We start from the raw sequence: 11,642 nt of genomic DNA, 5'->3' as shown, positions 1-11,642 counted from the left end.
GCAATGATACTGATGTTAATTACCTTCGTTTATACAACCTTCGGTACAGAAGGAAGACCGCCACTGATCTCAAGCATGAGATAAGCAATCATGTACCAAATGACAGAAAAGTGTCCAGATCTACAGTATCAAGAAGACTCAATGAGATTTGGAATATTTGGTCATGTAGCAGTTATAAAATCTTTACTTCAATCTCCAAATATTGTCAAGAGACTGAAATTTGCTAAAAAGTACAAAAACTGGACTGTTGATGATTGGAAAAAGGTGTTATGGACAGATGAGTCCAAGTTTGAAATGTATGGTTCAAAGTGTAGTTTTTACATCTGGTAGAAGAAAGGTGAAAGATATTTCAATGCATAGTACCTACCATGAAGCATGGGGGAGGCAGTGTGATAGTTTGAGGGTGTTTTTCTGCTGAGGCGGCAGGAGATATTTGCAAAATAGAATGAATAATGGACCAGCACAAGTACCATCAGATACTGATCCATCAGAGTATACCCAGTGGTTTGTGTATTATTGGTAAAGAATTCTACTACCAAGAAGATAATGACTTCAAACACTCATCCATCCTATGCAGAAAATACTTAGCTAAGAAGGAAGCTGCTGAAGTTGCAATGACCCCCACAGATCCCTGATCTCAACCCAGTTGAGCAGATCTGGGATTTGATAAATGAAAAACTTGACAAATCAAAAGTTACTTCCAAAGAAACTTTATGGGAGTATATTAGAGACATTTGGAGTAAAATCCCAAAGAACACTTTAATTAACTATGTTGCAACAATGCCCGAAAGACTGTCTGTAATTATTAAAGCAAAGGGGGACACACAAAATATTAACTGTTTGCAGAACTCAAGCACTTCCACTGAGTTTCTGTTGTACTAAATATGATGATTAATAAAATTTTGATGTTTCACTTGTGATTTACCTTCCACTATTCTTTGAAAGTAACCTGAAATCTAATTTTTGAGTTTGTCCTAACACTTTTGCACGGGACTACAGTGTATGTTAAATATAAAATTTGAAGTATTTGTTTGAAGTTGAATACTGGTTGGAAATATGGTTATTTCTTACAAGTTATATATCTTAGAAACTATATGTTTCCAGTTTGTTACATGTACAAAAGGCATTTGAGGTTAAAGTTGTTTTATATATTAATTTTTTCAAGTAAAAATTATTTTGAGTTGAAATGCTTTTTCCTTGTAGGTGTTTTACTAAGAAAGAGGAAACATGTATGATATATAAAAGTACCTTTCTAGAGAAGACTCAACACACTTCTCACCCAGGCTGGGATTTATACAGGAAAACTTTCCTTACGAATGGATAACTGAAGTCTCATCATTTCAAATGATTCTGAGAAGGAGCTGTAACCAAAAAATATCTCTAATTGTATATTTAAAAAAAAAAAAAAGATTGCTGTGTGCAATATATTTGTGGTATCATTTTTTCTAAATTATTTAAATAATCATGTGAGTGAACTTTACACTTCTTCTGAAGCTGTTTAACATAGTATGTTGTGTATTTTCAAGTTGTAATAACCAAGGAAAAAAGTCTTTGGCTTTATATATTTGTATAGACCCACACACATATTGTCTAATATTTTTGGAAGATAAATTCAAAATATTCAAACTATATCAAATTTGTAAGGTTTACTTCTGTGTTGAAATTATGATATAAAGATGTGTAGTTTCATAAGTTATTTATGTAAAAAAAAATAGTTTATTTCAAAATCTAGCTGAAACTCGTGACATTCATGTAACAGTAATCGGGCATACCTGTATGTTTTTTTGTTTGTTTAGGATCATGTTTATTCTTCACATCTTGCCACTTTAGTGCTACAGTGATAATGAAGAAGAAGAAGAATGGGGAATACGGTTCACGTTTACCAAAATTAATTTGAATTGCAGCTAATAATGTTCTTGTAGCTGTGTTCCTTGAAGTTGAAAAAAATTAATATAACTGATGTATTGATACCATACCTTACAGGCTTTTTGGGATAAAGGATTAATCACAGAATTATATAGAAATAAAACTTCATCATCTGTTGGACAACTAAAATGATTCAAGTGTTTTTTTCACTTGTTTGCAATAAGATTCCTAAATGCAGTACTTTTGAGAGAGTGACTATCAGTATGTGTTGTTTTGTTTTTTGTAATGTAATTATCTAAACCAACTTTTGTCTCCAATTGTGCTTTATAAAGAGATGAATTTAAACCTGTGTACATGAGTGATGATGGTTCTTGCCAAGTGCTAATGCACCAAGAGCAACCTGATTTCTTAAGGGCTCAAGTACAATCTTGTATCTTCTGAGACTTAATCTCTGTCAAAGTGGGATTGAGTCCACAGTTGTGGGGTGCTTTTTTGGTTATGCCAGACACACACACACACACACACACACAGAGGTATAACTTCCAGTGGTCTATTCTAAGCCTTGATGAAACTATCAGTGATGCAGTGGCATGTGGTGGAAGCAGTTCTTGTGACGACTAGCATTGTTTTAACAGACTTTTGATTAACATCCATTATAAATATTACAAATGTAGACCACACACACGTGGCCAGACTGTTATTTGTCCATCCTAAACCATGACAAAATCATCTTTGTTGCAGCAGGAGTTCCTGAAGCAGTTCTAAACAGACTGTTCATTGACCCCCCACCTTCCCCATAAATGTAACAAATGTGTATCATTATGCTAACTAGTACTTAACAGTGCTTCAGAGGGCATACCAGGAAAGCTGAAGACTATTATAAAGGTGTTAATATTTGTATATTTTATGTGTATCCTGACATTTAAAGTAAACTGTTATGTAAAATGTGGGAGGATTTTAAACCTGAGATAGGTAAAAAGAAAATACCCTTATAGGAATCCATATTTTGCTTCACATTTTACCTTGCTATCCAGTGATAAGCTTGAGGGCTTATAATACTAAAATTTGGGGTTTGGTCCCTGTGATGGGCACAACACAGATTGCCCATTGGGCAGCTTTGCACGTAAACAAATAATTCTTTTACATTTATTTTCATGTCATATTTCTAATAGAAGACTCTACAGCATGCCACACATCATATGTTTGTGTATATTTTTATATATTTCATAGCCATGTTTCATCTGCGGAGAGAGTCTAGGTAGTGTAGGCCATGGTTGGCTTTGTAAGTGGAGACTTTGGTGTGGGGGTAAGAGGTGCAAATAAGACTATAGGAGCATATAAATGATATCTGTTTAAAAATAAAGTTTGAGAAACTACCATACAGATATTACTACTATTAAGTAATATAGTAATAACAATTAACATGGGAAAATGACATACCAGTATATACACAAATAGGTTATTCTGGGTGCGGAAGATGCATGTTTAGAGGTGGGCATAAAAAAGTTTTCACATCAATTATATGATATGCTGGTCGTTGTTATAATTAACAAATTGTTTGGAATGAATACTTTATTAGTATAAAAACGGTGTTGGCAAATTCACTTGTTAAGAAACATTTCGACTTTTTGAAACTAAGAGTGGATTTTTTTCCGAAGATGTTTTATCGGGATACCAGAGAGGGAATGACAAAATCCACGCCTGTGTGATTTGCCAGACCACCTTCACTCGAAGAGCTTCATTGAAACGACACATGGAACGACACTATCCTAATCAACCAGGTTACATCTGTGATATGTGTGGCAAGTCGTTCCTTCGTAAAGACCACCTAAAACTACATAGAGCTCGCCACTTTAGAGCAATTTAAGACTGTGATCCAATAGGTTCACTATAAGAAACTGTAGTCTTGATGTACCTGTTAATATAGACTGCTTACAAACTTAGAGTTTCATACAATTCTTGAAAGTTTCATTTCTGTCAGTAGTTAATCTTGTTGAGAAATTATCCATATTTTGTTTGAAGGTTAAATGAAACAGTTAACAATAAAAATGTCTTATTATCACACAGATGAAGAGTCTTAACTATATAATTGAACATTTCCATGCTTGTAACAGTTTTTATGAGGCTATGGCCATATTGAACACAATGTTAGTCAGGAAGAATAATTTATTTATTCGTGTAGTACAGTATGTGTGTGAACATAATAACCAGAGGAAACAATGGTTCTGAAGTCAATTTGAAAAGTGTGAACAGTCAAGTCTGTAGAAGGTACAGTATTAGCCCTGTAGAATTTTCTTTTGTAAGTTGATGCACCTTAGCCTTTGTGTTTTGAACTTTCTTCTACGAATGATTAAACAAACAAACAAGATATTGCAAGAAAAATTCTCTATTTGTTGCTTTCTGAGATGGTAGCTGTTGGAAAACATTTGTGTTAATTGATTAGAAGGTGAGTTACTGACTTCATCAGAGTATATTCAACAATTTACCTTTTTCAGCAGCATCTGTTTGATCCAGGATTTAAATAATGATTTTCTAACTCCAATGATATGTGACCCAGGGTTTGGACAGTGACTTTCATCATGGGTGTGATTTTCCTTTCTAGATACAGAATTACTTAAAGGCAGGAGTAAAAATAAAAGATAATTTGTTTTCTATAGGTGGAAGAGTGTGTTCAATTTCCGAGCAGAATGATGGAACTTAAACCTCAGTATCGTATTTCTGGTTAATTAAATCAACTTTAAAGTATTTTTGTATTATGCATCTGGTCTACCTGGAAATGATTCCAGCATGCAGCTGGTGCAATATATGTGGGAAAATCTTGTCTATCACAAGTAGAGACACTGAGTGAATATGTTTCAATCTCCTAAGTGTTTGGCAGTGATCAGGTCGAACAAAAACTATTGCTGTCTTTTCCAGTTTGTTTGTTGAAATTTATTACTAAATAATTTTTTAAAAAGCATCTGTTATTACTCGGAATGATAAAAATATATTTGCTGTGATTAACTGCCGAGTGTTCCTCTGCTATAATACCTATCATTTTGGGGAAGATGATGAATAAAGTTCCTGTTACACTCACCTGTCTAACCTGACTCACTTAATTGGATGCCTTATCAAGAAGCTAATTTTAAAACTTGGGCTATATGACTTTGAAAGGTTACCTTGGCTGCTACCTTTTTTTTTTTACTTTATACGTATCAAAAAGGTGATGAAAAGCTTCTTAACACATATATTTTATTGGCTAAAGCCGTGAATTAAATATACAGTTAAAATATATACACACTAACTGTTCAAAATCCCCAACTATTTTTGACAAACCAAGTATGTTATTATCAAGGGCAAACCTTTATACTTGTGATAGTATTAGACTAGGTTATTAAGAGATTCAATTCAAGTGACTACTTGTAAGGTTTGATATCATCATAGTTAGTCTTTAGGGTGTGGATGCTAGGCCTTAATGAGATTGCGGTTTATCTGTAATGTTCTTTATGTTTTCCAGGACACTTAGGTCTGTGGTGGAGAGCATCACATGCAGCTTTAAGGAAAGAAACTTGGTGTAAAGTGTGTGGAAAGGTGTTCAAAGCAAGGAAACATTTAAATCAGCACATGAAAATTCATACAGGAAAACATTTTCATTGCCCTCGTTGTTCGACAGCATTTCGTTGGAAAAAGGATCTAGCCTATCATATAAATCGAAATGTATGCTCCAAATAAAGAGTGTCTTTTTTATTTTTAAGTGCTGTCAAAAAAGTTCTTATTCTTCAACTAATAAATCATATTATGTTAAAAATTGTAAAAATAGAGAATATATTCAATCCTTTAAAAGAAGTTCCTTAAAATTTAGGACATTTTTTTAAAATGGTTATCCTGTGTTACAAAATTTATTTGGCTTTTGTTTCCTTACAAAGAGTTTCTCTTTGGAAAGAATATATATGGTATGGAATCGTAATCAGTAATTAAATAGTTAAGATATTCTGTTGTTAAGCCACAGACTAAACTTATAGTGAATACAAATATTTGATTCATGTTTGAAAGGTACAGAAATATTGATAATGTATAAATCCAAGTTGAATCTTTACCAATGAACTGAAGATCATTGATTCTTTGCTACACACACACATCTTCAGTGTAACAGTCCAGTTGGAGTTCTTACTGATTAACATTGAATGTATGGTATACACCTGGTTTTCTTTGGTTTCTTTTCATGTGTAGTCTGTTCTGTTTTTTACTCAGCTTTGTAAATCATTACTTAGCACAGTTACACGTAAGCCTCCTCAGTTTTTCTGTACTAAAATTTAGAAATCCCCAACTGGAAACTTGACTTGGCAGCTTTTAATGTAGTTGAACTATGTTTTTACATCTAATTTAGCAATCATTTTGTTCATAAGAAAGAAAAGTGCCAAATAAAAAAGTTCTTGTTACAAGTTTGTGTCTTTTCTTGAAATGAGCAAGTTTTTACTTCTTTGACATGCACAAGACTTACTTTACAATAAGAAAAAGGTAAACTATGTTCTTTGATGGATTAATTATGTTTCCATTCTGTAGCATATTATTAGATTTGAGCAATGTTCTTAACTAAATCGAATTATATTTATGGTTTTATTTTGGTATAGTTTTAGGAGAACATGATTTGAATATACTGATTGGAGCTTATTAAAATGTAGGGGGAGTTTGAGAAGCAATGCACGTGTATTGAGAAAAATGGGGGAGAACTAGAAAAAGAATACCATGTTATTTAAAAAGAATAGTTATTATTTTCTTTTTTGTCTATTCTTGAATAAACATTATTTTTACTTATGTTTAGGCTGACTGGATTGTGGAAGAGTTTGGTGCCTTTTTTACTGATGATTGTAGTGTGTTAACTTTCATGTTATAACTATTAAAAATTTTTCCTGTATTATGTACAATCTAATGCCACTCTTTTCATTGAAGTGTTTGTTGTGTTCAGTTTTCTTGGAAATGTTTTTGTATGAATGTTAGACTTTTTTTTATATAACTGTATATACTTTTAATTGTAAATCATTACTTAGCACAGTATCCTGACATTTAAAGTAAACTGTTATGTAAAATGTGGGAGGATTTTAAACCTGAGATAGGTTAAAAGAAAATACCCTTATAGGAATACATATTTTGCTTCACATTTTACCTTGCTATCCAGTGATAAGCTTGAGGGCTTATAATACTAAAATTTGGGGTTTGGTCCCTGTGATGGGCACAACACAGATTGCCCATTGTGCAGCTTTGCACATAAACAAATAATTCTTTTACATTTATTTTCATGTCATATTTCTAATAGAAGACTCTACAGCATGCCACACATCATATGTTTGTGTATATTTTTATATATTTCATAGCCATGTTTCATCTGTGGAGAGAGTCTAGGTAGTGTAAGCCATGGTTGGCTTTGTAAGTGGAGACTTTGGTGTGGGGGTAAGAGGTGCAAATAAGACTATAGGAGCATATAAATGATATCTGTTTAAAAATAAAGTTTGAGAAACTACCGTACAGATATTACTACTATTAAGTAATATAGTAATAACAACTAACATGGAAAATGACATACCAGTATATACACAAATAGGTCATGCTGGGTGCGGAAGAGGCATGTTTAGAGGTGGGCATAAAAAAGTTTTCACATCAAGGGTGCATATGAGCATAGTATGGTAAGCTGAGTGTTTAGTATGCTCGAAATTTCATATTTTTTACACCTAAATACAGCTTAATTACTATGATTGATAAATTATAGTGGACTTCTATGGTATTGATGTTGTAATTTATGATTTTTTGGTTATTTCAAAGGTGAAACCTAAAAAAAATTATTTCATTTCACATTGTCGATGTGCAATATTTTATAAAGCTTAACTACCTACAATAAGCAGCAAACAAGTACAAAGGTCATAACTAGAAGAGATAATTGTTTGCTTTACATCTTTATTTACTGTTTTATGTTTTATGAAAAATAAGTTGAAGAACTTATGTGTAAATAGTAACAATCTATATACATATTTTATGTATAATAATTGAATCGTGACTGTATTTTACAAAATACTAGTCCACTAAAACATAGCCAAGACAGGTTCCTTTGTAAAGACTATAGGTCAGTTTTATATTATTGGATTTGGGTCGAGTTCACATTTGCCGCATCATTGTTACTTCTGTATCATTAGCCAGGCACGGCTGAAAGGTCAATATAATAGAAATGATAAATATATACAAATGTATAAAGTTATGAGATTTAAGCTATTTAGCCTCAACATGTGTTTTTGTGTTATAATTTGTAGTCATTCTAGAATGAAAAAGGCATAATTTATACTTAATTCCTAATTTTTTTATAGTGATTATGAGATCGGTCAAATCAACCGAACCTGTACAGTGACTCATTAGTTAAGATAACTAAAATATAAAGTTTTTTCTTAAGAAATGTTTGATAACTGTCATTTATTTCAGTTTATGCAATGGATACTTACCTTACGTGGTAATAGTACCTAGGCTGATAGCATGAGGGTCCTTTTGAATCTTAATATAAAGGTATAGAATCGCATAATCCTGAGGTAGGATAAAAGCTGAAATCCTTGAGCTTCTGCACGCAAATGTGCCCTTTCAACTTAACTCCACCCTGCCCGTTTTCCAATTGAGCTAGGGATCTGTATGGTAAAACCATTTCAATTGCAGTTGATAAGGCTTAACTTGAAGAATCTGACTGAGTAATATTCTTAGTCAGTTACAAGGCCTAGAAGGAAATATTTCAAAAGTTAAAGTAAAATTTGATTTGTGTATCAAATACCTCTGAGACAGAAAACTAGGTAGTAACTGTTATCTCAATGCATTAGGAATCATTTAAGACCTAAGAGTGGTGTAAGTAGCCTTAATTGACTATGGGTAACTTTTTTACAAGAGCTACCTGTTGAAAAATCATCTTCTTTTTAAGTTATATAAAAAATTGTAAAAGTACCATAAAAAGTGAAAAAAACTAACAGTGATAAAGCGATGTAACAATGAAATTTTTTTATATAAACCACCACCCCCAGAATGAAAATTTGTTGCATAAGTAGTTACAGCTTGAGTGTGGAAGCCATAACATTAAAGTAAGATTATTACTGTGTTCATTTTGATCTTTTTGCAAGTATGTACTTGGATGTTTTAAAGGATACAAAAGAGAAGTGAAGATAAAGTAATACATATACAAAAGTAAAACTAATCACAGACATGTCGGTAGAAAAGAAACTTGAGAACTCAAGGAAGATGTAGTTTCCAAAAGCACTCGGGTTTCTTATACTATGGTTCATATAATTTTGAGATGTTCTGATATATCTTAGTATGATGAACCACAGGGAATAATATGTTTAAAAAGTTCCACAGACTTAACATCTTCTACTGCTTCCTTCACTGTGTGTGTGTGTGTGCAGATCTTATTGAATGATAACAAACTCAGTCACCATGTTTGTTTTGATTTATAGTATTTCATGGTTGACAATGCTGCTTATTAGCCAACAACTCTTAGTACATGTACAGGTGGAAGTCAAAGTTTTGTACTATTATATTAGCCTATAAGTTTGGGGTATAAGTAGTAGCACAACTGGTAACACATCAGTATCATATTCACAGCATGTATACTGCATATATGGAAGAAGTCAATCTGAAATACCATCATAATTCAACATCTTAAAGAAAGGAAATCTAAACTGGAATGTTTTTTGTTTTTTCTTAAAGTAGGTTTCTAGCTGGAATCAGTATGATCAGCTTGCTTAATGTTTATTTTTTGGGGTGTGTGGGGGTGAACACAGTTTCATAAATCTTCTCAGGATATTCATAACCACCAATCGCTGTTTTCAGCACAACAACTTGATAAAACTATTGTTGTTTGGAGATTTGCTTATGGTCCTGAACAGTCGACTGTTATAGGTAATAACAATAATAGAATTATTGGTTATATGTGTTTTGAGTTAATTACCGAATAATTAGAATCTTTTGCTTTTTTCTCTTTTAAGCCATAATTTTCAAATTAGTATTTAATTTACTAATGGTTTCACTATCTTACAGATCCTTCTTATACAAGAAATGTTCATCTTGAGTTCCTGTGCAGGCTTTGCTCAAAGTCATTCAGAACTAAAAAGCATCTTAACCAGCAGGTCAAGTGACATTCTCAAGAAACTTTCCAGTGTCCACAGTGCTTTTCAACTTTTAAATGGAAACACAATCTTTAGGTCTGAAAAAGTAGACCTGATATCAAAATCTTGTGTATGATATCTTCTATTTTTTAAACTAAGTATGCTAAAATATGAGAAGAGATTATAGGTCCCCTAATTGTCACTGATTTGTTTTCACTTTTGGGAGGGATGGTGACCACCCAATCTTAAACAAAGCCATCACTGTATGCATTGAATAGTAAGTTTTTGTAAGTGATACTGGAAAGAATTAGAATCTTGCACTGTAAATTATGTTTTCTAAACACTTCAGGTAACTAAAATGCATTGTTAAAGATAACTTTACAAACTTAGGCTGTGGATGAATGGCTAGTTAGAATTATACGATAATAGTAATTATTTTAGATCTGTTGCAATGAAATAAAGCTGAGTTTGGTGTTTGTGGGTGTGGTATAGTTTTCATGCTTTAGTAAAGATTTTGCCTCTCAAAATTATTATTGAAATATTGTGTTAATCAAGTACTTTTATGGTGCATATGAGCATAGTACGTAATGCAGCTTCCATTTTTACTGTTAATAGCAAATACAGTTCTCTTTTTGAGCTTTATATTATTGTATTATATTATTATAATATAATAATATAGTATAATAGTATAATATTTTATTATAATTTAGCAGTCGGATGTTTTGATGTAACTTTCATTACAAAGATATTAAACTTTCATCAAGATACTTTGAGAAATGATAAAGTTTCAGTTTTGTTTTGAGTTTTTTTTTTCATCTTCCTCTGTTTTGGAACAGTTGAGTATTATTGAAATCAGGAGTTGATTAAAGCCAACTTGGTAGCCTTTTATACTATTAAATACTGATTTAAAACTCTTTTAGATCTTTTAGGGACTCATGGAAGAAATGAGAAGGATGGATTTCCTTGTAGGTTCTGCTTGAAGATTTTTAAAGCAAAGAAAAATCTTTATCAGCACATTCAGTGTCATTCTCAGAAAACATATGAGTGCCCTAAATGTCTGACCATCTTCAGGTGGAAACACAACCTTTCTGTTCATCTGAGGAAAGCTTGTCCTTTCAAAGCTTAAGAAAAAAAGAACATATTAAAAGAAGCTTATAGAAATTTGAAGATAAAAGTAATATTTGGTTGTTTTTTTTTTAAAGCATAAATCAAATTTCCAAAATAATTCAATGTTAGTTTATTTATATACATTTACTAGAAATTAATATTGGAGTGGAGTAGTGAGAATGTGCTAATTTATGATTGGTGGAATACAAACATGAAAACTTTCATGAAAATAGATAAATTTTAATGAACTTCCTTTAGACAGAGTTTCTGTTTAATAAGAATATGTATTTCAGATTGTCTAGGAGTAGTCTAAGAAATCAATTTAAAATAGTACAGAAATATTATTTAGACAAGAACTTTGAGGAACCCGAAGCCTCGGTAATGTAGAAATTGAAATAGATGTTTTATTCATTGTTTTTTCAGAAACAATCGTAGATAGACAAAAGTAATGTGAAACTTTTTGTTTATATGGGATGGTAAATTTTTAAAATTTTTATTTAAAAAAGATCATGGTTTAAGCTCTCTTTTTACTGAAACATCATCAAAAAATAATAATATTGGTCA

The 11,642-nt window shown here is 31.9% G+C and overlaps 1 long non-coding RNA gene across 3 annotated transcripts in view; it reads left to right on the top strand.

Moving 5' to 3' along the window:
* The window catches only part of LOC111086438, a 25,031-nt gene extending 14,431 nt beyond the window's left edge, over positions 1-10,600 (top strand). For 2 of the 3 annotated variants that reach the window (XR_002611163.1, XR_002611161.1), the window contains 2 exons: positions 3,525-5,562; positions 9,904-10,600. This is a non-coding gene — a long non-coding RNA (uncharacterized LOC111086438). The other variant, XR_002611162.1, reaches the window with a different exon arrangement.
* Positions 10,601-11,642: the final 1,042 nt, after the last annotated feature.

Source organism: Limulus polyphemus, unplaced genomic scaffold, assembly GCF_000517525.1.
Source record: "Limulus polyphemus unplaced genomic scaffold, Limulus_polyphemus-2.1.2 Scaffold1097, whole genome shotgun sequence".
NCBI classification, from domain to species: Eukaryota; Metazoa; Arthropoda; class Merostomata; order Xiphosura; family Limulidae; genus Limulus; species Limulus polyphemus.
Note: the sequence above shows the minus strand (reverse complement) of the source record. Positions and strands in the feature narration are given on the sequence as shown.